The sequence below is a fragment of the Suncus etruscus genome, chromosome 3, assembly GCF_024139225.1.
Source record: "Suncus etruscus isolate mSunEtr1 chromosome 3, mSunEtr1.pri.cur, whole genome shotgun sequence".
Taxonomy (NCBI): domain Eukaryota; kingdom Metazoa; phylum Chordata; class Mammalia; order Eulipotyphla; family Soricidae; genus Suncus; species Suncus etruscus.
Genome location: NC_064850.1, coordinates 69,803,182 through 69,830,106, shown reverse-complemented (window position 1 = coordinate 69,830,106; position 26,925 = coordinate 69,803,182). Strand labels below are relative to the sequence as shown.

Genomic DNA, 26,925 nt, shown 5'->3' with positions numbered 1-26,925 from the left:
TGCCAAAAATGGCATTTATTCTCTATTAAATGAGAACATGGAATTTAGGAGATGTTTTTCCTGTTTCTTTAAATTTGATTTACTTTGAAGACTTAAAAAATCTGCTAAGAAATTTGCAGTCTAAGAAACAGTGAAAGTTGCTATGCTTTATGAATGGGAGATAGCTTAAAGTACAGAGCACAGGCCTTGTATTCCAGTTCTATACCCATACTACAGACTCCCTCCTCTGCCAGCCCCACCAGGTATAGCTCCTATGGTTCCCAGCACTGTCAGCCAATACGTTAGCATTTTCTATGGAAGTTTCTAATTTCATCCCCAGGTGCCATTTTACTGCTGACCATGAAGGGATCAGGTTTTGCCCTCATCCTATAAGTTCCAGTCCAAAGTTGTTAGATTTTCTTTAGGTTTTTCTCTCCCACAGAATTCCAAGTGGAAAAAGAAAATTGAAAGCTTGATGGTCTGGTGAAGAGGTAGCAGAAAGATGCTGTGTGGACTCTGTATCTCGGTGTGAATTTTGGAGCAAGTCAGTCTGATTCAATTTCAGACATACAATTCACAATTTTGGGAAATGAACTTATTCATTCTTCTTTTTTTTATTCTTCTTTTTTAAATGTTTGTAGTCTTGTTTTTTTGTTTCTTTTGCTTTTTTTATTTGTTTATTTTTTTCTTTTGAGTCACACCCAGAGATGTTCAGGGGTTACTCCTGCTTGCTCAGAAATTACTCCTGTGGCTTTGGCAGAATGGGAATTATTCATGAAGTTGGGAAGCCAGGTTATTGTTTACCTGCCATATATATTTTGATTATTATTCCTTTAGCTGATGTGTTGTGTGTGTGTAAAAAAAAAAAAAAAACCTCTCCCACTCAGTAGTTTCTTTTCATTTTAGCCTGAGTTTCTTTTGTCATGCAAAAGCGAGGCATAATTGCAACGAAAAAAAAAAAGAAACTCTTATTCACAGTTGGTGGGAATGTGGAAATGATCTCTCTATGGAAAACAGTGAGGCTATCCCTCAAAAAGTACTAAGAATAGAGTTTCCATATAATCCAGCAAATCCATTTCTTGGCATCTACTTCCAAACATAAAAACAATTAGAAGACAGTACAGGAGGTGAGGGCTTGCCTTCCTTGTAGCTGACCCAGATGTGACCCAGGTTTGACCACCAGGAGTGATTCCTGAGTGCAGAGCCAGAATAACCCCTGAGCACAGTCAGGCATGATCCCAAAACAAAAACAATGCCCCCCTCCAAAGTCCCACATTGATTTGAAAAACAAAAAATTTGTACATCTTTATTCATTGCAGTAGGTAGTACAATTACTAGAATATAGAAATAGCCCAAATGTCCAAAGGCAGATAAGTGGATAAAGGAATTAAGTTATATACACATATGAAATATGATACAGCTGCAAGAAGTGGTGTAACATGAAGTATGCTGCAATGTAGATAAAAGTGGAGGGTATTATATTAAGTTAAATAATCATAGGGAGAACAAAATTACTAGGTCATCTCATCTAGACCACAGTGACATAAAATAAGGAAATAAAAGTATAGAACAACAATGAGCCCTTAGGCTTGGATTACAAACTGGTTTAACAATGGGGGAGGAAGATTGGGCTGCAGTTGATATATAGGCAGTGGTAGAGGACTGTGGGCACTATTCGATGAACTCTTAAAACTCAAAATTAAAAGACAACCTAATTAATAATGCAAGAGATTTGAAAGCTAATGTAGAGGTTAGACAGTGAGAAAGATGCTTTCCTTGAACAGGTCAGTCTGGGTTCCATAACTGTCATATCTAGTCCCTTGAGCAGCATGGTGTGATCTCTGAGAACTAATACAGGAGTAACTCCTAAACATCACTGGATGTGGCCCCAAAACAAAATAAATAACTGCATGAACATCAAAGTAAAAGCCTTGGTTTGTGTGCTTTATTGTGATAATTTACTTGGAATTTAAATTTTGCTCAGGGGTTACTTCTGGCTATGCACTCAGAAATTGCCTCTGGCTTGGGGGGACCATATGGGACACCAGGGGATCGAACCATGGTTCTTCCTTGGCTAGCGCTTGCAAGGCAGACACCTTACTTCTAGCGCCACCTCACCAGCCCCTAAATCTTGTTAAATCTTCACAAAAATTTTTTAATTGGTGAAGGTAGATAAAAACAGAATTTAAGAATATAGCTCTATGTGCATGTAGAGAGGGCTTCATCATACAGAGAAAGAAATGATTAGTTTTATTAGTTTTGTTGTATATGAAAATATTTCCATAAGATTATCCTTTGCTTGCTGTCCCACCTTGACCTCCCAGGTAAAGGCGCCATTGAGAGCCAAATAAATAGCTTAGGTGCCAGGCATTCAGGGGCTGTTTCCAGAGTTGGCTGGTTGGCACTAGGTGTTTTGGAGCTAGCAGAAGGCTGACAAAGGACTCTCCTCACCCAACCTTTTAACCCTTAACCCTCCTGTCTGTGTAGATTATTTGCTGTGGATAAATATTACCAAGATCTCCCCCCAAAAGGGGACAAGGGGATGGGAATCAATTTCTCATTCTGGGAGTTCTTTACGGATACTCAAACAATCAACAAAGGTGAAAATGGGACCCAACAAATGGGGCAACAAATGGCGCCTGAGACAGGTGAACCTGGACCCTCAGTAACTGTAAGTGAAATGCTTTATTAGAAATTTCCTCTGGAGATCTTTGGATGGTTTCTGTGGTTAGTCACGTTGATTGTGCCACCTTGTTACAAATACTTTGGTGCTGCATTTGTCAAGTGGATTATTCCATCTTATTTAAAACCAATTGGCTTGACGATAGGAAAAATCATTGCTGTTGGATGGTTGTGGTCTATATTTCAAACGAAAATTTATACTCCAATATTTGCCTCACCTGTGTTGTCTCCATCCGTCATAGTTTGTGGAATTTCTGTGTTGACTAATATTATTATGGTGAGCATAGGTATTGGCTGATGTTTAGGAAATAGAAAGTGTAGAAATAGTGAGGCTAAGACCAGTATGGATAATAAGGAAATCTATCCCACGAAAATCAAGGCCAAGGTACGGGCTGATGAACCCAACACCACCATAAAAAATATCGGCATTTTTCCTGGAAAAAAATATCAACTTGGAAACGTAATTTAGAAACTCATGACCCAAATCAAAATCTTAACACTATACTTACCTGGCAGGGGAGATACCATGATCAAGAAGGTGGTTTTCCCAGGGTGAGGTTTTTCCATTGCACTCCGGATGTGCTGACCCCTGCGATTTCCCCAAATGTGGGAAACTCGACTGCATAATTTGTGGTAGTCAGGGTCTGTGTTCCTGCTCTGCCCTGGGGGAAAAAAAAAATCTTTTTTTTTTTTTTGGTTTTTGGGCCACACCCAGCGGTGCTCAGGAGTTACTCCTGGCTGTCTGCTCAGAAATAGCTCCTGGCAGGCACGGGGGACCATATGAGACACCGGGATTCGAACCAACCACCTTAGGTCCTGGATCGGCTGCTTGCAAGGCAAACGCCGCTGTGCCATCTCTCCGGGCCCGGAAAAAAAAATCTTAACACTAATGACCAACTTCCGGTGCTAAGTCCACAAGTGAGTCCTAATTCTGTTTACAGAATTGAATCAGCTCTTAACACTAATGACCAATCTCCAGTACTGAGTTCACAAGTACATCCTGATTCTGTTCACAGAATGGACTCACATAATAGTGCCGACTCAGATGGCAAATCACATTCTAGTACCCTATATTTCAGGCCTCAGAGCCCTGCTCAGAGTACTTCTGCTAAGCCAGCCTCAGTCCCATTACAGGTAATACATTTTTCAACCAATGAACCTCTTGAATTGGAAGACATAGAACGGTTTAAGAAAGCATGTAAAGATTTTGGGCCAACGTCTCCATACTGTCTGGAGATACTAAGAATTTGGTGTCAAAAACACTTTGGACTCTGTATAACTTAAAAAAAAACTTGCTGAAATATGCCTGCAATCTAAACAGTGGACTGAACGGGAAATGTTATATGCAGAGGGTGTAAAATCCAAACTGTATAGCCCAAATGGAGCAAAAAACGAGTGGCAGGGGTCAATCTCTCGTATGAATTATTGATGGCAGAAAATCAATATGCAGATGTTCAGACACAAGCTGCTTTACCTAAAAAAATCTTAAAAGTAATTAAAGATATTGCATTGTCTTCATGGGAAAAAATTGATACTAACAGCACTAGTAAAGGAACCTTTTTAAATATTACCCAAGGTCCCCATGAGTCATATGTACAGTTTGTGGGTAAGCTTAAAGATGCTCTGAAAAAACAAATAAAAAATAAGGAGGTGAGAAAATACCTAGAAAAATGTTTGGCTTATCATAATGCAAATTTGGCCTGCAAATTGGTATTGGCTTCATTACAGGAAAAGGCAGATTTGAATGATTTTTTTGTATGCTTGTAGAAATGTCTATGATATCCCCCATCCATCAGCAAACTTGGGTTCAGTATAAACCATTGCAAGGAAACAATGCCTTTCTACTCCCAGGGACAAAGCACTTCCCCAAAAATCAGGTCTTTGCCCAAAATGCAAAAAGGGTCGCCACTGGGTGAGAGAATGCAGATCCAGAAACCTCCTTGATACTAACCTAAGGAGAGGTTTCAACACAATCCCCAGGAGGCAAATCGTCTGCTACCACTGTGGAAAATGGGGGATATCAAAAGGGATTGTCGTCTTCTTTTAAATTCAGCTCCTCAAGGACACACATACAGGATGCAGGGAAACGCTCACAGGGCCTCTCCCCAGGCCCTTCCAAATCAGGGGCAAAGTCCTCAGACAATAATTCTTTCCAACCCAACCCAAGGAAATTCATCACAATTAGCAAATTAATACAAGCGGGGAGCACTGGACTAGACATAGTATGCCTAGAGGACATTACAATTTACCCAGGAGCATGCTCTTATATGTTAAATACTGGCATTGTGGGCCCACCACCCCCAGATACAATGGGTTTGATTCTTGGCAGAAGTTCCCTCAACATAAAGGGTATATCAGTAACCACTGGTGTCATTGACTCAGATTCAGTGGGAGAAATCATTGTAGTTTTACCTTACTGGCTACATGGACATTTAAAAAGGGGAAGGCTATTGCCCAGATAGTAATAGTGCCTTATGTCAAATTTGGAAATTCAGATAAAACAAGAATTGGAGGTTTTGGAAGCACAGATCCAGGTGCTGCTCAAAACTCACTCGTGGCTCTGGTTACTAAATTTAAAGATGAAAACCCAATGATCAAACTTCATTTGGAAGGGAAACTCTTTGATGGTATGATAGATAGGGGTGCTCAGGTTACTGTAATATCTGATAAAGAATGGCCAGAAAATTGGCTTCTCCAGGAAATCCCGTATTATCTGGAAGGTGTAGGAGGTTTAAGTCCCTGTTTATTGAGTATGAGGACTATGGTGTTTTATGGCCCAGAAAATCAAAGAGCTATAATCAGACCTCATGTGGGTCCATTCTCACCATCACTGTGGGGCCGTGACCTACACAAACATTGAAAGGCAGAATTCCATACCCATTAGCTCCAGAAGAGCCCGAACCTTCTCTTGATTTAAAAACTCAAAATTTTTTGTAGGGGTCACTGCCATAAATACTCTAGCACCAATAAAAATAAAATGGAAATCTGAAGAACCAATTTGGACAGGTCAGTGGCTCCTTAAAACTGATAAATTAAAGGTGCTGACAGAATTAGTGGAAGAACAGCTAAAGTTAGGACATATTGAACCTTCTTTTTCTCAATGGAATTAGCCTATATTTACTATAAGAAAGAAATCTGGTAAATGGAGACTCCTGATGGATCTTAGAGCTGTAAACTTATCTATGATACCTATGGGCAAATTCAGACAGGTTTATCATCACTTGTAGTTATTCCAAAGGAATGGCCACTAATTATAATTGATCTGAAAGACTGCTTCTACCATATTCTTATTCACCCAAATGATAAACTATGTTTTGCATTCTCAGTTCCTTCTCTCAATAATACCCATCCCTGCAGACGTTTCCAAAGGACTGTTCTCTCCCAGGGTATGCTAAATTCCCCAGCAATGTGTCAATTTTTTGTAAATAAGTTTTGAGCCCTGCTCTTGAAAGATTTCTCTAAGCCATGATCTTTCATTATACTGATGATATCCTTATCATAATGAACAATGAAACAGATTTACAGAAAGTACACTCATGTTATTGACTGTTTGCAAACAGCAGGACTGAAAATAGCTTTAGAAAAGATACAGACTATGCCACCGTATCAATACTTGGGTTTTATTTTGGACCAAACGTCAATACATCCACAAAAAAATTCCATCAAAAAAAGAAGACCTCAAAATACTTAATGATTTCAGAGACTTTTAGGTGACGTGAATTGGCTCCACCCTGCTCTTGGAATCCCGAATGCAGAGTTGTCTAATCTGTTTAAAACTTTGGAGGGTGATCCTGCTTTAGATAGCCAGAGAAACTTAACAACAGCTGCCAAAAATGAATTGAACACCTTCTTGAGCAGATTACAAAAATCATTTCTCTTAAGATTCATTCTGGGAGAAAAGGTATTTCTGTTAATCTTCCCTACAAAAGACACCCCCACAGCAGCACTGATGCAGCAGGCAGGGCCTTTGGAATGGGTGTATTTACATAACAAGCAGCCTCGCTCATCTCCTACATGCAACTAATTTCAGAATTGATAATCAAAGCAAGACTCAGATCTATATCTCTACTAGGTTTTGACCCAGATACAATAGTTCTGCCAATACCAAAAAAGTAAATTGAGTCAATATTGCCTCTTAATGAATCTCTACAAAGGGCCCTCTACGATTTTACAGGAGAAATTTCTTCCCATTATCCTGCAGGAAAGACCTGGGACTTTTTAAAAAAAAAACCACAACAACTCAGTTTGTTATTTCTTCAATTGTTCGAGATTCTCCTATTCCCAATGCCAAGGTTTTTTATATCGATGGAGCAAAAGAGGGTAAAGCGGGAATAACCAGGGGTAACATTAATATAACTATAGATATCAAATTTAAATCAACACAGAAAGTTGAATTAGCAACATTAATTTACCTATTAGAAAATGTATCTGAAGCCATGAATGTCATTTCTGATTCTTTATATGTTGTAAATTTATGTCCTGTAATAGCCACTGCCTCCCTCAATGCTAACAACCCAATTATACAGAACTTAAAAAATTACAACAGCTTCTTCAAAAATGAACTGAACCCGAGGCCAGTGAGGTGGCACTAGAGGTAAGGTGTCTGTCTTGCAAGTGCTAGCCAAGGAAGGACAGCATTTGATCCCCTGGCATCCCATATAGTCCCCCCAAGCCAGGGGCAATTTCTGAGCGCTTAGCCAGGAGTAACCCCTGAGCATCAAAACAGGTGTGCCCCCCCCCAAAAAAAAAAACCCCGAACTGAACCCATCTTCATCACGCATATTAGAGCACACTCAGGTGTTTCAGGGCCAATGGCTCAAGAAAATAAAACTGCTGACTTGTTAGCAATGCCTATCTTTAAATGACCTGTAGAAAAACATTCAGCCCTACATAGAAATGCTTGCCGCATTACCAAATTCCATGGAGGCAGGCTACAGAAATTATAGGAAAATGCAACATATGTGCACCATTAACAAAAAAGACTCACATTGCTGGAGCAAACCCAAGAGGCTTACAGTTTAACGAAATTTGGCAAATGGATATAACTCGAACAGATTTATTTTATTTTATTTTTTAAATTTATTTAAACACCTTAATTACATACATGATTGTGTTTGGGTTTTAGTCATGTAAAGAACACCACCCATCACCAGTGCAACATTCCCATCACCAATGTCCCAAGTCTCCCTCCTCCCCACCTGACCCCCGCCTGTACTCTAGACAGGCTCTCCATTTTCCTCATATATTCTCGTTATTAGGACAGTTCAAAATGTAGTTATTTCCCTAACTAAACTCATCACTCTTTGTGGTGAGCTTCCTGAGGTGAGCTGGAACTTCCAGCTCTTTTCTCTTTTGTGTCTGAAAATTATTATTACAAGGGTGTCTTTCATTTTTCTTAAAAACCATAGATGAGTGAGACCATTCTGCATTTTTCTCTCTCTCTCTGACTTATTTCACTCAGCATAATAGATTCCGTGTACATCCATGTATAGGAAAATTTCATGACTTCATCTCTCCTGACAGCTGCATAATATTGTAACTTCCTTTGCTCCTGCCCTTTGCTGGGAGAGAATTCCGGCCGGCAGCTTTCTCTCAACCGGGACAGAAGGCAAAAAGCAGCTACAAATAATTCGCGAGTGTTAAGCTCTTTTGTGAACACCTAAAAAATTAAGCTGTAGAAATTAGTAGAATGGCTCCTGGTGACGTAAGCCAGTCAAGAGGTTTATTGAGGGAGAGAGGAGGGTTTTTATGCCCTGCTTCAGTGGGAGGAGCAGCAACATAGGATTGAAACTTAAACCAATCAGATTTGTACAGGTACAACGATTTTAACCAATGGGAGCATAGACACATTTTGAGGCGGGAAGGATAAAGAGGAACCTGGCAGGATGGGGGGAGGGGAAGCAAATCCTTAATAGATCTTTCTTTTGTGCAAGCAATAAGGATTACAGTTTAAACCTTACAAAAACCTATCTATAATTACGTTTTTGAGAGCAGTTACAAAAACAGGTTCCATGGAAAGGTTAAGGAATCTGGTTTAAGCCAGATTCTGTGTCCCAGGCTAAATTTATTTGCAGAGTTTCTTTTTGGCTCGGGGCTAAGCAAACTTATGGCTTGAATCAGGCAGCGGTGAAAAATCCATTGAATATGTGGGTGTACGGTCGCCCACATAATATTCCATTGTGTATATGTACCACAGTTTCTTTAGCCATTCGTCTGTTGAAGGGCATCTTGGTTGTTTCCAGAGTCTTGCTATGGTAAATAGTGCTGCAATGAATATAGGTGTAAGGAAGGGGTTTTTGTATTGTATTTTTGTGTTCCTAGGGTATATTCCTAGGAGTGGTATAGCTGGATCGTATGGGAGCTCGATTTCCAGTTTTTGGAGGAATCTCCATATTGCTTTCCATAAAGGTTGATCTAGACGGCATTCCCACCAGCAGTGGATAAGAGTTCCTTTCTCTCCACATCCCCGCCAACACTGTTTATTCTCATTCTTTGTGATGTGTGCCATTCTCTGGGGTGTGAGGAGGTATCTCATCGTTGTTTTGATTTGCATCTCCCTGATGATTAGTGATGTGGAACATTTTTTCATGTGTCTTTTGGCCATGTGTATTTCTTCTTTGTCAAAGTGTCTGTTCATTTCTTCTCCCCATTTTTTGATGGGGTTAGATGTTTTTTTCTTGTAAAGTTCTGTCAGTGCCTTGTATATTTTGGAGATTAGCCCCTTGTCTGATGGGTATTGGGTGAATAGTTTCTCCCACTCAGTGGGTGGCTCTTGTATCCTGGGCACTATTTCCTTTGAGGTGCAGAAGCTTCTCAGCTTAATATATTCCCATCTGTTAATCTCTGCTTTCACTTGCTTGGAGAGTACAGTTTCCTCCTTGAAGATGCCTGTAATGTCCTGGAGTGTTTTGCCTATGTGCTGTTCTATATATCTTATGGTTTTGGGGCTGATATCGAGGTCTTTAATCCATTTGAATTTTACCTTCGTACATGATGTTAGCTGGGGGTCTAAGTTCAATTTTTTGCAAGTGGCTATCCAATTGTGCCAACACCACTTGTTGAAGAGGCTTTCCCTGCTCTATTTAGGATTTCCTGCTCCTTTATCAAAAATTAGGTGATTGTATGTCTGGGGAACATTTTCTGAGTATTCAAGTCTATTCCACTGATCTGAGGACCTGTCCTTATTCCAATACCGTGCTGTTTTGATAACTATTGCTTTGTAGTACAGTTTAAAGTTGGGGAAAGTAATTCCTCCCAAATTCTTTTTCCCAATGATTGCTTTAGCTATTCGAGGGTGTTTATTGTTCCAAATGAATTTCAAAAGTGTCTGATCCACTTCTTTGAAGAATGTCATGGGTATCTGTAGAGGGATGGCATTAAATCTGTATAATGCCTTGGGGAGTATTGCCATTTTGATGATGTTAATCCTGCCAATCCATGAGCAGGGTATGTGTTTCCATTTCCGTGTGTCCTCTCTTATTTCTTGGAGCAGAGTTTTATAGTTTTCCTTGTATAGATCCTTCACATATTTAGTCAAGTTGATTCCAAGATATTTGAGTTTGTGTGGCACTATTGTGAATGGGGTTGTTTTCTTAATGTCCATTTCATCCTTATTACTATTGGTGTAGAGAAAGGCCATTGATTTTTGTGTGTTAATTTTGTAGCCTGCCACCTTGCTATATGAGTCTATTGTTTCTAGAAGCTTTTTGATAGAGTCTTTAGGGTTTTCTAAGTAGAGTATCATGTCATCTGCAAACAGTGAGAGCTTGACTTCTTCCTTTCCTATCTGGATTCCCTTGATATCCTTTTCTTGCCTAATCGCTATAGCAAGTATTTCCAGTGCTATGTTGAATAGGAGTGGTGAGAGAGGACAGCCTTGTCTTGTGCCAGAATTTAGAGGGAAGGCTTTTAGTTTTTCTCCATTGAGGATAATATTTGCCACTGGCTTGTGGTAGATGGCCTTCACTATATTGAGAAAGGTTCCCTCCATTCCCATCTTGCTGAGAGTTTTGATCAAGAATGGGTGTTGGACCTTATCAAATGCTTTCTCTGCATCTATTGATATGATCATGTGGTTTTTATTTTTCTTGTTATTGATGTTGTGTATTATGTTGATAGATTTACGGATGTTAAACCAGCCTTGCATTCCTGGGATGAAACCTACTTGATCGTAGTGGATGATCTTCTTAACGAGGCATTGAATCCTATTTGCCAGGATTTTGTTGAGGATCTTTGCATCTGCATTCATCAGCGATATTGGTCTGTAATTTTCTTTTTTTGTAGCATCTCTGTCTGGTTTAGGTATGAAGGTGATGTTGGCTTCATAAAAGCTATTTGGAAGTGTTTCTGCTTGTTCTATTTCATGAAAGAGTCTTGCCAAGATTGGCAGTAGTTCCTCTTGGAAAGTTTGATAGAATTCATTAGTGAATCCATCTGGACCTGGGCTTTTGTTTTTCGGCAGACATTTGATTACTGTTTTAATTTCATCAATGGTGATGGGGGTGTTTAGATATGCTACATCCTCTTCCTTCAACCGTGGAAGATTATAAGAGTCCAAGAATTTATCCATTTCTTCCAGGTTCTCATTTTTAGTGGCGTAGAGTTTCTCAAAGTAGTTTCTGATTACCCTTTGAATCTCTGTCATATCAGTAGTAATCTCTCCTTTTTCATTCCTGATACGAGTTATCAAGTTTCTCTCTCTCTCTTTCTTTGTTAGGTTTGCCAGTGGTCTATCAATCTTGTTTATTTTTTCAAAGAACCAACTTCTGCTTTCGTTGATCTTTCGGATTGTTTTTTGGGTTTCCACTTCGTTGATTTCTGCTCTCAGCTTTGTTATTTTCTTCTGTCTTCCTATTCTTGGGTCCTTTTGTTGAGCCTTTTCTAGTTCTATTAGCTGTGTCATTAAGCTACTCAGGTAAGCTCCTTCTTCCTTCCTGATGTGTGCTTGCAAAGCTATAAATTTTCCTCTCAGTACTGCTTTTGCTGTGTCCCATAAGTTCTGAGAGTTTGTGTCTTGATTGTCATTTGTTTCCAGGAACCTTTTGATTTCCTCCTTGATTTCATCTCGGACCCACTGGTTATTGAGCATGAGGCTGTTTAACTTCCAGGTGTTAAAGTGTTTCTTCTGAGTCCCTTTGGAGTTCACAAATAATTTCAGAGCCTTGTGGTCAGCGAAGGTAGTCTGCAAAATTTCTATCCTCTTGATCTTATGGAGGTATGTTTTATGTGCCAGCATGTAGTCTATCCTGGAGAATGTCCCATGTACATTGGAGAAGAATGTGTATCCAGGTTTCTGGGGATGGAGTGTCCTATATATATCCACTAGGCCTCTTTCTTCCATTTCTCTCCTCAGGTCTAGTATATTCTTGTTGGGTTTCAGTCTGGTTGACCTATCCAGTGTTGACAAAGCCGTGTTAAGGTCCCCCACAATTATTGTGTTGTTGTTATTATTTTTCAGATTTGTCAACAGTTGTATTAAATATTTTGCTGGCCCCTCATTCGGTGCATATATGTTTAGGAGAGTGAATTCTTCCTGCTCTACGTACCCCTTGATTAATATAAAATGTCCATCTTTGTCCCTTACAACCTTCCTGAGTATAAAGTTTGCATGATCTGATATTAGTATGGCCACTCCAGCTTTTTTATGGGTGTTGTTTGCTTGGATAATTTTTCTCCAGCCTTTTATTTTGAGTCTATGTTTGTTCTGACTATTCAGGTGTGTTTCTTGTAGGCAGCAGAAGGTTGGATTGAGTTTTTTTGATCCATTTAGCCACTCTGTGTCTCTTAACTGGTGCATTTAGTCCATTGACGTTGAGAGAAAGAATTGTCCTGGGATTTAACGCCATCTTTACTTCGAAATTTGGTGTGTCTTTTGGGTAGTCTTGTCTTAGATTAGGTCTTTCAGTTTTTCTCTTAAGACTGGTTTTGTGTCTGTGAAGTTTCTGAGCTGTTTTTTGTCTGTGAAACCATGTATTCTTCCGTCAAACTGGAAAGTGAGTTTTGCTGGGTATAGTATTCTAGGTGAAGCATTCATTTCATTCAGTCTTGTCACAATATCCCACCACTGCTTTCTGGCATTGAGTGTTTCTGGTGACAGGTCTGCTGTAAATCTCAGGGAAGCTTGCTTGAACGTGATTTCCCCTTTTGATCTTGCTGTTTTCAGAATTCTGTCTCTATCTGTGGGATTTGTCATTGTGACTAGGATGTGTCTTGGGGTGGTTTTTCAGGGGTCTCTTTTGGTTGGTACTCTTCGGGAATGCAGGATTTGATCACATATATTCTTTAGCTCTGGAAGTTTCTCTTTAATGATGTTCTTGACCGTTGATTCTTCCTGGAAATTTTCTTCCTGGGTCTCTGGGACTCCAATGATTCTTAAGTTGTTTCTGTTGATCTTATCATAGACTTCTATTTTCATCTGTTCCCATTCTTTGACTAATTTTTCCATTGTCTGCTCATTTGCTTTAAGTTTTTTGTCCAATCTCTCCTGCTGTATGGAATTGTTATTATCTCATCTTCCACAGCACCAAGTCTATTCTCAGCTTCTGATACCCTGTCCCAGAGCTTATCCATTTTGTCATTCACTTCGTTTACTGACTTTTTCAGTCCTGTTAGTTGACATGTTATTTCAGTTTGGAGTTTTGTGATTTCTGTCTTCATATTTTCTTGGTTCTTATCAGTGTTCTGTTCAACTCGATCCATGGTTTCTTGGAGTCCGTTGAGCATCTTCCATATTGCTAGTCTAAAGTCCTTATCTGAGAGGTTGATTAGTTGGTTGGTCATTATCTGGTCCTCAGAATTGTCATCTTCATTCTCTATGTCTGATGCTGGCCTGCGTTGTTTCCCCATTGTCACACTTGTATTGTGGGTTTTTCTTCGTGTTGTGATGGTATTCATTGTCTATATGATGCAGGCAGCACACTCCTCTGGCTCCTCCCTTTCTGGATGGGCTGACTTGCCTCTAAGGGAGGGGAGTCCTCCGTGGATGAAGCCTCACACTGGGTCAAATCTTAGGCCCGAGCATGCAACAGAGAAGACAGTCTGGAGAGAAATGTTTGCTTCTGTGATATAGCACCGTTCTTAGTGTAATTTTTCCTTCTTGTTGCAATGGTGTTCTTTTCTTAGAAAGAGTGGAGCCTCTTTTTGCCCCACTCGCAAGAGTTTCACGCCAGAGGACAGTAGACAGACATAGACAGGTCACACTCACAGTTTTTCACAGTTGGGCCCCACTGGGCCGGTGTACTTTCGTGGGTTTTCCCCGCCTGGTGTCACACACAGGGAGCCGGCTTTTGCAAAGTCTTGCCGGTTTTCATGCTCTGTAGTCCCTCCCTGAAAATGGCGTCTGGGCAAGTGAGGTTTCTGGAGCCTCTTTTTGCCCCACTCGCAAGAGTTTCACGCAAGAGGACAGTAGACAGACATATACAGGTCAAACTCACAGTTTTTCACAGTTGGGCCCCACTGGGCGGGTGTACTTTTGTGGGTTTTCCCCGCCTGGTGTCACACACAGGGAGCCGGCTTTTGCAAAGTCTTGCCTCGAACAGATTTATTAAAAAAAAAAAAACAAACATCTTCATGTGGTGGTGGACACTTATTCTTGTTTTTTTTTGGGCAATTCCAATGTCTTCCCAAAAGTCTAAGGCTGCTTGTAGTTTTCTTTTACAGTGCTTTTTTGTGATGGGTATTCCATATTCCATAAAAACTGATAATGGGGGGCCGGAGAGATAGCATGGAGGTAAGGCGTTTGCCTTTCATGCAGAAGGTCATTGGTTCGAATCCCGGTGTCCCCTGTGCCTGCCAGGAGCAATTTCTGAACATGGAGCCAGGAGTAACCCCTGAGTACTGCCGGGTGTGACCCAAAAACCACACACACACACAAAACTGATAATGGGCCAGCCTATATTAGCAAAACATTTTAATTTTTTTTTGTAAAGAATAGCAGATAAAACATCTAAAGGGGATCCCTCACAATTGTCGGGGACAGGCCATTGCGGAAAGAGCTCACAGAACATTAAAAACTCAATTACAAAAGAATAGAAAAAGAGGATTAGCACCAACTAAGTTGTTATCTTTAACACTTATCACATTAAATTACCTAAACTTACCTCAAGGGGAAAGTTACTCAGCAGGGGAAAAACATTTTAAAGAAGATATTCAGACACAAGAAACTACCAATACACCGATTTGGATCAAAGGGGATAAAAAATGGATAGCTGGATATCTTCTCCTAAGAGGAAGAGGTTATGCCTACGTTTCTACAAATGACAACCCTCCCAAGAAATTTTGGGTCTCTTTACGCCTGGTCAGAAATCGGACAAATGAACAGGATCAGGCTTTTGGGACTCCCCCCCACATCAAATACAAAACACTCAAGACACTGACAGTTGTAACATTTCTGAGGCCTCCAGGAAAGTAAACAACAAATTAACTCTCACACTCACACCTTGTGTGAGACAGACAAGAGTGAAAAGCCCTTACATTCCGGAATGCAATAGGAAAACAGAAACCTGCTTAACTGGATTTCAAAATATAGGAAACTCTTGCTATATGAACTCAGTACTACAATGCCTGTATAATATTTCAGACTTGACTCAGTATTTTTTTTATCAAGATCATTATAAAAAAACATTAACAGGAAAAATCCAAGGTAACATGAAGGTAAATTAGCAGAATAATTTGGTCAGCTCATCAAAACCATGGGAAATGGATGTCATAGGTATATCAATCCTGAAAGCTTCAAAGTAACAATTAGTTTACTTAATGAACAATTTGCTGGACACAATCAGCAGGATCTCCACGAACTATTAATATTTCTTACAGAGGGATTACACAAGGATTTGTTTACTGAAGACTTAATGAAAGATGAAACTATACACCTTATAGACAATGAAAAATATGAACAATTTAGGCCAAAACATCAAAGGGCTCACAAATCTATTATTTGTGATCTCTTTCAAGGACAGTTCAAATCTATACTACAGTGTCTCACATGTTTCCAAAAGTCTGAGGTTTATGAGACATTTGTTCATTTGTCCCTGGCTGTCACATCTACAGATAAATGTACATTACAGGGATGCCTTGTTCAATTTTTTTATAGAAGAAAAGTTAGGAGATGAAAATAGAGTTCACTGCAACAGCTGCAACACTAAAAGGGAAAGGGATTTTTTGAAGAGGACAGACACATGGAAACTACCTCCAGTACTTATAATACATTTGAAACGTTTTGCCTTTTTTTTTTTTTTTTTGGTTTTTGGTTTTTGGGCCACACCTGGCGGTGCTCAGGGGTTACTCCTGGCTGTCTGCTCAGAAATAGCTCCTGGCAGGCACGGGGGACCATATGGGACACTGGGATTCGAACCAACCACCTTAGGTCCTGGATCGACTGCTTGCAAAGCAAACGCCGCTGTGCTATCTCTCCGGGCCCTGAAACGTTTTGCTTTTGATGGCAAACAAATTAAAAAACTTCACACTTATGTGGATTTTCCGTTAGAAGACCTCAATTTAGCAGAATTCACTCAGGAAGATAATACCAAGACTAAAAAATACAACTTATCATCAGTGACAAACCATTATGGTAAAGTTCACTATGGACACTGTACTTCATATTGTAAAATTGCCACAAGATAGCACTGGATCAATTTGGTGACAAGAAGATCAAGAAAATCCCTACTAACTACATCAGTAAAATCCACAGCAGTGGGGCCGGGTGGTGGCGCTAAAGGTAAGGTGCCTGCCTTGCCTGCGCTAGCCTTGGACGGACCGCGGTTCGATCCCCCGGTGTCCCATATGGTTCCCCAAGCCAGGAGCAACTTCTGAGCACATAGCCAGGAGTAACCCCTGAGCGTTACTGGGTGTGGCCCAAAAACCAAAACCAAAACCAAAACCAAAACCAAAACCAAAAACAAAAATCCACAGCAGTATACATTCTGTTTTATACTTCTTAGAGATCTTCTATGAATGTCAAATAATCATTTCATTTATTTGTTAGTTGTTATTAATGCTTTATTGTTTATTTCACAGGTATGATTGCTGAATAGGATCGAAAACTATGGATCCCCATTGTGGTTGCTTTATGGTATATTTATGTCTTAATTTCAGTATTGCTCTAGGTCATAATTAATCAGAAAATTTTGTTAGACAGCCAGGATTAACCCCTGAGCACCGCCGGGTGTGGCCCAAAAACCAAAAAAAAAAAAAAAAAAAAAAAAAGAGAAAATTTTGCAATTTAATTAGTGTTATATTAATATTGTTATATGACAATGTATTGAGATATACTCATTTAACGTCTTTCACTCTTTCACACTAACATCATTGTTTTATTTCCCTCAATTTAGGCTTCAGGATGGAGGTGAATTCATAGTTTTGACATGACTATTCTTTTTAGGTGGACTCTCTTCACAGTGCTCATCACCTAAGATTAACTACAATAGAATTACTGGTCTATACTTGTATTATTGTTTTCCATGGTCGTATTGTGAATGAAATTATCTTTCAGATTTGCTCTACTCGCTATTTGTATTTTAAAGCGCTTTTTGTTGATTCAGCTGAATTTTCTTCTTTTGCTCTATTTTGAATCCTTTTCAACAAATAATTTTTGGTAAGTATAAGTGAGTGTTATGGCCATATTTTTTGTGAAGTTTGTATGTCTAGGTCTCGTTGTGTGTCTGTCTTGCATGTTTTGTATATAGTTCTCTTTACCTAACTTTTTCTTCCCCAATTTATTCTTCCTTACCCTTCTCTCTTTCTTTCTTTCTAGTCCTTAACATTCAATGTTCAGGAATCCCTTCACATGTGCAAATCATCTCCTTCACCCACAACTACCAGCCTCCTGATTTCGGCCTGAGGAAGACATTGTTAACTGTTGGATAACTGCTGTATCCTGTATCAAGTTGCAACCCACTTTTCCTGATTCATTAAGTGTCTTTGGTCGGACTTTTTCGGAGTTATCTTTACAGAGTGGTTTTGGACTCAGTAGAAATTTTATCTTTTGTATTTTTTTTATAATTGTAATCCTTTGAAGTTATATTTGAATCTACACTTCTGTTGATTACTGTAAATAATGTTTTTATATTTTAGTTTTTAATTTTAGGAATTGATGTCGTATTACGTTAGGGTTTTGCTTTCGTTACTTTGGGTTAGTGGGTTAGATATTGTTGTAAATAATTTACTAGAAGATATTTTTTGTCTGGTATCAGGTTTTTTTGCGTGGACGCATCATAGGAAAAAAAATAGTAGGTTCAAAAGGAGGTTCTATCCATTTTGAATGGACCCTCAAGTTATTCTTTTACATGGGGAGGTTCACTGCCTTAAACATTTTGTTTTGGTTTTTGACTAAAGCTCCCATCTAAATAATCGGCCGTACATGGCTCATCAATCTCGGACCTCATATGAACTTTTTTTTTTTCTTTTTTATTACTCCTTAAACATTAGAGGCATAGTATTTTTTACATTTCCATGTACATGCATATTAGCTTAAGTTAACCTCAAATTTTAAGTGGGTGTGTTTTAAGGATTAGAGTCAAAGGAGCACAGTAAAAACGGTGTTAGAGTGGCAATTGTTGTTTGCATAGGCCCACCAAAATATGAGAGGCATGGAAAGGAATAGCCTTGGCCTAAATACAAAGAGATCCTACCCCTGAAGTTTCCTGGCATAAGACCAGCTCTAGGCCTCAGGAAAGTTATCGTTTGCTCCAAGACATTGTCCATAGCGCCAATACACTTATCACACAGTCTCTGTTGTCAGTCTCATGTTTCTGTATTAAAGATTCTGGAATCTGCATGTCCTATATTGAAGTCATGATGTGGAGTGCCTTCTCGTTTCACCTCACCATGAAAGGGGAATGCAGGAAGCCCTGTCCTGTAAGCAGGTTGTTGTTGTAAAGTCTTCTCAGTGTTAAGGGAAGTCTCTTTTGAGCAGGACGATGTCTGAGCAGTGGTAGGGTCTTCCGTGGTAGAGGATTGCTTCCAGGTGATGTTATAGACAAACCTCACCATAAAGGGGCAATACAGCAAGCCCTGTCCAGTAAGCAGGTCATTGTTCTTGTTGTCTTCTCAGTGTTAAGGGATGTCTCTTTTGAGTAGATCGATGTCAGAACAGCTGTAGGGTCGTCCCTGGTACAGGAATGCCTCCGGGTGATGTTATATACAACCTTGGATGTTTTGTAAATGTCTTCTGTAGATCAAGGGGTAAATGGAGAATGCCCATTCTTCTGAGGCCTGTGCCAGGTCTTTATGTCAATGTTCAGGGTGTAAGGTCTCATTGCACTACAAGATTTGTGTGTTCCCATTTCTATTAGATAAGAACTTATTGGTATGTATAGTATTTTCCCATATTAGTGTGCCTACGCAAACAAGTAATAAAGCCACGTGGTGCTATCAGATATATGGGGGCATAAGAACATTTCCAACAAGACCCATGACTTGGTTCAAACATAAGTATTAAACTGAGGGATTCTTTCACACCAAATTCCATATTGAGCAGTTCACAAAGAGAAGATAAAAAACATGGGTGGGGGATCATCACTGTATAAGAAAGTATTTAGCAAATGTTATAGCCGTCAAAGAAAACACCCATAAAATGTTGAAAAGATATGTGTCATTTTTATGCCTTTTAAAATAGTTGGGTGGGTGTTAACTCTAGGGCACCACTTTGGTCTGTGAATTAGGACTCAACAGTACTTAAGTTAGAAAGGGTAAAAAAGGAGTAATGATGATAGGAGATAAAGAAGTTAAAGAGAAATATGAACTTATGAAGGGGTATGCAAAAGGGCAGAGTACAAAATGGACATTCTGCATACATAAAAACATAATTCAATGATAGTGAGTACTATTAATGTTTCTTGTGAGAGTACTATTAATGTTTCTTGTGCGCGCGGGGGCTATTGCCCCCGCGCGATTTTGAGAATGTAGACTGGACAGAGATTACCAGTGCCAGCCAAACCTCGTCTTGCTAGACTCCCGGCTCCCAGGAAGGAGAGATCCTTCAAGAAGCTGGGAGACCAGAGGTTCAGAGCCCCACCCAGACCCTCCCTAAGGAGCCGCATGGATAGTGGGGGAAGGCCTAGGGTACCTTCAAGCTCCACCAAGGGACCCAACTCACCGGCTTGCCCAGGCGTGTGGCCTGGGGAAGCCCTGGAGATCTGGAGCAAGGCGGCAGAGGGGTGCTGGGGATATCCCAAGTCCCGCACCCCCCCTAGGCCTGGCCAAGCAGGCCTCCGGCATGGCGTGGGCTTGCCAAACCTCCTCCTGCTAGACTCCCCTCATATGAACTTTTGACTGGACTAGAATTTAACTCAGATAAAGTTCAGATACCTATGAATCATCATTACTATGCCCCCCACCGTGCAGGGTATGTGTGCCTCTTCCTGCAAAATAAGGGCCTAATTCACTGCCCCCAAAGAAGGACTTTCTTCTGGTCAACATGGACATGAATGGAAAATGTGCTTCATCTTGCCTACTACAGAACCTTCTTAGCATCTCTTCAAAGAATCTCTATCTCTGGATTACTATCGGGCTTTGTGTTTGCCCCTGGAGCTCCCCATCACCTACTAGATCCTTGACCATTGAATTTCAAATTCTACATTTGCTTTTCCTAGGAAGAACTTACTCGGAATTTCTCATCTTGTATGCCATATATTTATCATCTCTGAAGCTTGTAGTTGATTCCTTGACACATGTTTCTGGTTTTGGACACCCTGTGTTTAGGTTAGAAGTTTTTCTCTATTTTTTTCCTGTGATGCGCTTATGCAAACAGCCACTCTTTTTTTTATTGATTAGTTGTTCCTTTTTTTTTTACAATTATACAAAATATTATTTACTTCTCTACATTATTATTGTTTCTTTACTAAAAAGGGGAATTGTTGTATATGAAAATATTTCCATAAGATTATCCTTTGCCTGCTGTCCCACCTTGACCTTCCAGGTAGAGGCGCTGTTGAGAGCCAAATAAATAGCTTGGGTGCCAGGCATTCAGGGGCTGTTTCCAGAGTTGGCTGGCTGGCTCTAGGTGTTTTGGAGCTAGCAGCAGGCTGACAAAGGACTCTCCTCACCCAACCTTTTAACCCATAAGCTCTTGTCTGTGTGGATTATTTGCTGCGGTTAACTATTACCAAGATCTCCTCCCAAAAGGAGACAAGGGGATGGGAATCAATTTCTCATTCTGGGAGTTCTTTGCGGATACTCAAACAATCAACAAAGGTGAAAACGGGACCCAACATATGGGGCAACACGTTTTAGTAATGGAAATTTTTACTATTTTTTGAAGATAGACTTGAAACTGAAAACTGGCAATAGAGAACGTAGTGATACCTTCTTTGGGTTATTAAAGCCAGTCTCAGAGTGAAAGCTTTAATGTACCGATATTTTTAGCCATTACTGAAGGTAGGTTTCTTTCCCTTAGTTTATTATGACAAATGACCACACAACATAAATAATATAAATTTTAAAAAATGTAGAGAATCTGGAGGGAATCGCTCAGTGACTTAGATTCTATCTTGCAAGTACGGGGCTTAAAAGTTCAATCCTCCATGCTGCCCTATGTCCTGAATTGGCTCCTCTGCTCTCTGTGGTTTTAGACTGCACATCGGTCAGTTGTTTGAACTCTACAATAAAGGAGTGTGAGCCTCAGTTAGTGCTGAAACTACAAAGATGTGTGAACATCATAGGCTGGGAATGTATGATTCCTGGTGAAAACTTATGTGAAAACAGAAACCTCTGGTAAGCATTACATCTAGAATAGGTGTGATCACTGTAACTGAAGTATATATATATTTAGTAAGGTAACCATTTAGCAAAAAATATTCACAAAGAAAGTTATAGCATTCTGATGAAGGAAATCAAAGTGTTGTATTCCATGTAGATAAGAAGAATCAATATTGTCAACTATCAATATTCCCAACTTGATCAATAGATTCAATTTAATTCTAATAAAAACTCCAGCAAGTTATTTTATAAGGGTAAACACAAAACAAACCTAACCTTTGTATCTAAAGTGTTTTATTTGGGTTTGAGTGGGAGATGTGTTTGTGCTACACCACTCCTTTAAAAAAGTAGTTAGGGCTTACATGCTCAAGATTTACTCTGGCTCTGTACTCAGGGAGCCATATGTGGTGCTGGGGACAAACCTAGGTTAGCCACAAGCAAGGCAAGCACCTTACCCTCTGTACTATTTCACTAGCTCCTAAAAATTACTAAAATTTGAATTGAGAAGCAAAAGACCCTGAACAATCGACTTACCATTGAATTAAAAAATTAAAGGACAGGGGCCAGAGTGGTGGTGCAAGTGGTAGGACCTTTGCCTTGCCATGCTAACCTAGGATGGACCATGGTTTGATCCCATATGGTTCTCCAAGTCAGGAGCGATTTCTGAGCACATAGACAGTAGTAACTCTTGAGTGTCCACTGGGTATGGCCCAAAAAAGCAAAAAAAAAAAAGTCCTTAAAAAATTAGTCACAAAAATTATTAAAAAATATATTTGAATGCTTACTTTGGCAGCACATATACTAAAATTGGAACGATACAGAGAAGATTAGCATGGCCCCTGCGCAAGGATGACATGCAAATTCGTGAAGTGTTCCATATTTAAAATATATATATATACACACATGTATATATTTGAGGGCTGGAGAGATAGCATGGAGGTGGGGCATTTGCCTTGCATGCAGAAGGATGGTGGTTTGAATCCCGGTATCCCATATGGTCCCCCGAGCCTGCCAGGAATGATTTGTGAGCCTAGAGCCAGGAGTAAGCCCTGAGCTCTGCTGGGTATGATCCAAAAACATATATATATATAAAATAATTACAAAAAATTAGAGGACTGATATCATCCAACTTAAAGACTTACTACATAAAACTATAGTACTCAATATAGTATACAAATAGACAAATTAAGATGAATAGAATCCAGAAATATATTATCATTATGATTATAATCAATATGATTATTATATTATCAGTATATTATCTGGTATTTAGCAAAAAAGAAAGGGCAATTTTATGGAGCAAAGACAAATTTTCAACAATGGTGATGGAGCAAATAAACATTCACATACACAAAAGTGATTTTTTCACACATATTATACTTTCCATAAAAATTAACTCAAAGTTTATCAGAGATCTAAATATAAAATATGAAACTATGCCACTCCTAGGTGGCATAGGATGAAATCCAGATAATATTGGTAAAGCCCCATTTACAAAAAATATAACCATAGGGCCTGAACAATAGTACAAAAGTAGGGTACTTGACCTGGGTTCAGTCCCTAGCACTCTATCTGGTTCCCCAAGCTTATCAGGATTCCTGAACACAAAGATAAAAGCAAACCCTGAGCAATGCTGATGTGGCATAAAAACCGAAAACAAACACCCAACTCATATCTACAATCCATAAAATAGAAAACAAACATAATTTTGTTAAAAATTAGCTAGACAAGCACAGTTTGGGAGGAAGTATTTGCAAAAGACATGCTTGATAGATAAATGTAAACAACTATTAAAATTAAATGATAAGAAAAAGAGCACACAATTAAAAATAATGAACAACTGAAGCAGACTCCTAACTAAAGTTTTAAAAGTGGCAAATAATTATATAAAAATATATGACTTCTTGTAATATTAGAAAATTTCAAGTTAAAATGAATGAAATACCCTATATATATTTTTTTTTTTTTTGGTTTTTGGGCCACACTCGGCGGTGCTCAGGGGTGACTCCTGGCTGTCTGCTCAGAAATAGCTCCTGGCAGGCATGGGGGATCATATGGGACACCGGGATTCGAACCAACTACCTTTGGTCCTGGATCGGCTGCTTGCAAGGCAAACGCCACTGTGCTATCTTTCTGGGCCCCCCTATATTCTTATTATACAGTGAAATTCAAAACACTAGCAACTAGCAACATCAAATAGTGGTGAATGTATAAAACAATAGAAACTCTTTAATTGCTAATGACAATTTGGCGGTTAAAAATAATTTTATTGGAAGCAATGATAAATAAATGACTATATTAAATAAAAAAGCTTATTTACCTGAAAGAAAATGATACCAGGACACAAAAACCACACATGGAATGGGAAAAATAATTTACCCAATATCCATCTGATAAGGATTCATATCTAAAATATGTAACGCACTGGTAGAGTTTAACAAGAAAAATAATCCAACTCTCTCAAAAAATGGGGAGAAGGGATAAACAGAAATTCCTTCAAAGAAGAAATAGTGGGCCCGGAGAGATAGCACAGCGGTGCTTGCCTTGCAAGCAGCCGATCCAGGACCAAAGGTGGTTGGTTCGAATCCCGGTGTCCCATATGGTCCCCCATGCCTACCAGGAGCTATTTCTGAGCAGACAGCCAGGATTAACCCCTGAGCACGGCCGGGTGTGGCCCAAAAAAACAAAAACAAAAAAAAAAAAGAAGAAATAGTGATGACCAAAAGGCACATGAAAAATGCTTCATTGAGGATATGCAAATCAAAACAACAATGTGATATCACCTCACATCAAAGAGACTGGCACACATCAAAAAAAAAAAAGAATAATCAGTGTTGGCATGGATGGGGAGGAAAGGAACTCTCATTAATGGATGATGAAAATATTGATTTGTCCAACTATATTGGGAAATAATATAGATATTTCTCAAAAAACTAGAAATTGAGCTTCTATTCAACCACACAATACTGCTTCTGGGAATATATCCCAAGGGCCCCAAAACACAACACAGAAAAGGTGTTCAAATTCCTCTCTGTTAATCATAGCACTGTTCACAATAGCCAGCCAGAATCTGGTAAGGAACTCAAGTGTCTAAGAACAGATGAGTTGATAAAGAAACCATGGCACATTTACACTGTGGAATACTATGTAGCTGTTAGGAAAATCGTCATGAAATTTGCCTATACATAGACAGACATGAAGAGTATTGTATACAGTGAAGTGAGACAGAGAAGAAAGACATAAAAGATTACACTCATCTGTGGATTATAAAAACAAAAACCATAGTCTGAGAATAAAACCCAAAGACAAAACAGTTAAAACAGAGAAGGTACTACTATGACAATAATATTTAGAAATCATCACTTAAGAACTGTAATTGAATGGAAGTAAAGTGATATATTGCAAAAGGAAAAAAAGTGCCTTAAAGGAAAAGAAAAGAAAGAGTCAATGACAGAGAAACAGAGTTAGAAAGAGACAGAGACAGAGAGAGAAGAGAGACAGAGACAAAGAGATATAGAGACAAAGAGAAAAAGACAGAAGAAAAATATCTGCTTTAGAGGCAGGTTTGGGGTGGGAATAAAAACGGGAGGGAAAATTTGTGGGAAATTGGTGGGAAAATTCGTGATGGGAAATGAACACTGGTGAAGGCATGGGTATTGGAACACTGTATGACCAAAACTCAATTATCAACTACTTTTTAATTATGAATCTCATGGTGATCTAATGAAAAATGTTTTATGAGTTAGAGCTTCTTGTACAAATATAGGGTGCTTGCCTTGTACATGGTTGATATGGGTTTCATTTCTGGCATTCCATATGGTTCTATAACACTATTAGGTCTAATTTCTGCATGTACAGCCAGGATTAATCCTTGAAAAAAGGGGAGTGTGGTTCAACAACCCTACCCCAAAATTTTTATTCAGAAAAATATATGTAGGGGAGAGAGAATTCAGGAAAGAACATGGACTTCTCCAAAGGAGAAAATGCTGATAGTATACTTCTCACATAAAATGTTGGTAAATCTCTGCATTCTTCTTGGCAAAGAATTCTTAATTCTGCTTAGAAAATTAAAGTTAATCATAGGACCCATAATTATCTTGTTAGTATTGATTTAAATGAGTTGACGAGTGTTGTCCACACAAAAACCTACATTTTTAGCAGTTTCATTGTCAAAACTGGGAAGCAACCATAAACAAAATGATTAGTCTAGATTATAGGATATTTGTCAGTACTAAAAATAATGAGAAGTATAAAGTGAAAGAATGAAGACACAGAGGAATCCTAAGTATATCTTATGCAAAAGAAGCCAATTTCAGATATTATTATGCTTTTTGCTTTAATTTTTGACCACCCTCATCCTCAAGCTTTACTCCTGGCTCTGTGCTCAGGGGTCATTCTGGTGGTGTTCAGAGATCAGATAGGATGCCTAAGACTGAAGCCAGTTTGCAAGCAAATAACCTACCTTCCGTTACCCTATCTCTTTGACCCTCAGTGTGAGATGATAAACTGCATGATTTCAACAGTACAATATATGAAATGGGATAAAATGTGGAGTCAATAAACTTGCCAGTGGTTGTCCATGGTTGTAGGTAAGGGAAGAATGAAATATACACACCTCTAAAGGGTCATAGTATTCTGAATACTATAAAGATGAATACATGGGCTGGAGAGATAGCATGGAGGTAGGGCGTTTGCCTTGCATGCAGAAGGAAGGTGGTTCAAATCCCGGCATCCCATATGGTCCCCCTGAGCCTGCCAGGAGCGATTTCTGAGCACAGAGCCAGGAGTAATCCCTGAGTGTTGCCGGGTGTGACCCAAAATCCAAAAAAAAAAAAAAAAAAAAAAAAGGTGAATACATGTCATTATATCATAGAAAGTTCAACACTAAGAGGGAACTCTAATGTAAATTGGAATCTTTTTTTTTTTTTTTTGGTTTTTGGGCCACACCCATTTGACGCTCAGGGGTTACTCCTGGCTATGCGCTCAGAAATCGCCCCTGGCTTGGGGGGACCATATGGGACGCCGGGGGATCGAACCGCGGTCCAGTCTGTCCTACGCTAGCGCTTGCAAGGCAGACACCTTACCTCTAGCGCCACCTTCCAGGCCCCGTAAATTGGAATCTTGAAGTGATAATTTATCAGCACAAGTTTTAGGCTGGAAAACTGTAGTGGACTATAGTGGGGAGCATATTGTGCTTGTGTGGGAACAAAATGACCTGATAACTCTCTGTTCTTTCCATTTCCAATTTCCTACAAACCTGAAATTGCTTTTAAAAGCAAAGATGATTTTCAAAAAAGCCAATCCACATTCTTTTTCTGTAATTGCTCTTAATTTGTAACAATCAGGAAAAACAGGTAGAAAGAGTAAAAACTGGCAAAACACACAAAACTAATGCTGATAATTTTGCCAGTTGTTAATGCAGACTTCAGGTATTTATTCATCAAAATTTCAGGGTAAGATCAAGTGGAGAGTCCTGGATTCAAAATTTATAGAACAGAGAGAAGATATAAAAGCATATGCTGCTCACATCATGAATTTAGAATGAAGAAAAATTTCATTAATACAACTTAA

At 39.2% G+C, this 26,925-nt stretch overlaps 2 non-coding genes across 2 annotated transcripts; both read left to right on the top strand.

Annotated features, from left to right (window-relative positions):
• The first annotated feature begins 3,162 nt into the window (after positions 1-3,162).
• Positions 3,163-3,327, top strand: LOC126005735 (U1 spliceosomal RNA). Its single transcript, XR_007494772.1, has one exon. It is a non-coding gene; the product is annotated as a U1 spliceosomal RNA (small nuclear RNA).
• Positions 3,328-22,131: 18,804 nt separating this feature from the next.
• On the top strand, positions 22,132-22,238 carry LOC126005680 (U6 spliceosomal RNA). Its single transcript, XR_007494721.1, has one exon. It is a non-coding gene; the product is annotated as a U6 spliceosomal RNA (small nuclear RNA).
• Positions 22,239-26,925: the final 4,687 nt, after the last annotated feature.